Below are 1471 nucleotides of genomic sequence, written 5' to 3'. Positions count from 1 at the left end.
TGGTCCAGTTTTATTCTTCCGCATGTGGCTGGCCAATTTTCCCAACACCATTTTTTTTTAAGAGACTAAGACAGTTTTATTTCTTAAGGAAAACTAGCCCATCATGTAGTGAGGGATATTTAAGATGATGGTGGGCTTTATTGTAATAGTTCCCTAACCAAAATTATTGAATTCTTTAGAAAATGATCTTGCTCATATGTTATTAAGATAGGTTGTGGTAGAATTTGATTCATTCTGACTTCTGATTTATATTTTATGGACAGGTATTTCAGTCCCAAAGACTTTCCTTAGGGCGATCTTCATCTCCTTGTTGCTGAGGCTATAAATTAGAGGTTTGCAGAGAGGTGTTATTACAGAATAAAGTAATGTCACAATTTTCTGCACTTGCACTGGGTGTCTTGATGCAGGACTAACATACATCACCATAATGGAGCCAAAAAAACAGGATCACCACTGCCAGATGAGAAGCACAAGTGGAGAAAGCCTTGCTGTTTGCTTGCTCCTGAGGGCATCCATAGCACAGCCACAATCACCAGAGCATAGGAGCAAAAGATAAAGAGAAAGGTGCTAATCATGAAAATAGCATTGAAAGTAGAGTAAATGAGCTGAGTGATGGAATCTTCAGAACAGGACAGAATCATCAGTGGGATGGGGTCACATAAAAAATGTTTGATGGTATTTGGGCCACAGTTGGGCAACTGTGAAATGAGAACAACTGGGGTTAGGAAGAGGAGGAACCTACCCGACCACCCGAAGATGACAAGGCCAGTGTATAGCTGCTTAGTCATGATGCGTGGGTAATGGAGAGGATGACAAATGGCAAGGTACCTGTCAAAGGCCATGATGCAAAGGAAGAAGCCTTCATCACACCTTGAAGAGAAGAAGAAATAGAATTGTGTGAAAGAGCTCACAAAGGAGATAGACTTGCTTGTGGACAGGAAATTGGCTGACATATAGGGAACAGTTGTGGTGACATAACATATTTCCAGAAGAGAGAAATTACCCAAGAAGATGTACATGGGAGTGTGAAGATGCCGGTGCCAGCGCACAGCACAGACAATGGCTGCATTCCCCATCAGGGTCTGGGTGTAGACTACTGAGAAGAGCCCAAAGTAGAGCAGCTGCATTTCTGGGCTTGAGGGAAAGTGGCTAACGGAGTTGGTGGTTTCTGTGCTGGATGCATTCATTGGTCTGGAAGACATGGAGATGACTTGGTTATTGCACCTTAATAGAGTATGATGGTTCTTCTTGAAAACACTAAATTCTTGACCATTTTTTTGATAAAGTGATAAACAGTGAGGTTTCTGTTAAAGCAACAAAGCTGTGATCATTATAGCCTCTTCCCTAAGAGTATGATTTCATTTTGATAAGATATAAATAATAATATATATCAAAACATGATGTGAGGGCAATCAGTAAACTGGGTCAGGATATTAGATTACACATTAGGAGTATAAAATTGAAATTTCTT

At 40.4% G+C, this 1471-nt stretch overlaps 1 pseudogene; it reads right to left on the bottom strand.

Moving 5' to 3' along the window:
* Window positions 1–246: 246 nt before the first annotated feature.
* On the bottom strand, window positions 247–1202 carry LOC112914980 (olfactory receptor 11G2-like; annotated as a pseudogene).
* Window positions 1203–1471: the final 269 nt, after the last annotated feature.

This window comes from Vulpes vulpes, chromosome 10, assembly GCF_048418805.1.
Source record: "Vulpes vulpes isolate BD-2025 chromosome 10, VulVul3, whole genome shotgun sequence".
Taxonomy (NCBI): Eukaryota; Metazoa; Chordata; class Mammalia; order Carnivora; family Canidae; genus Vulpes; species Vulpes vulpes.
This window is presented reverse-complemented; position numbering and strand designations above follow the sequence as displayed.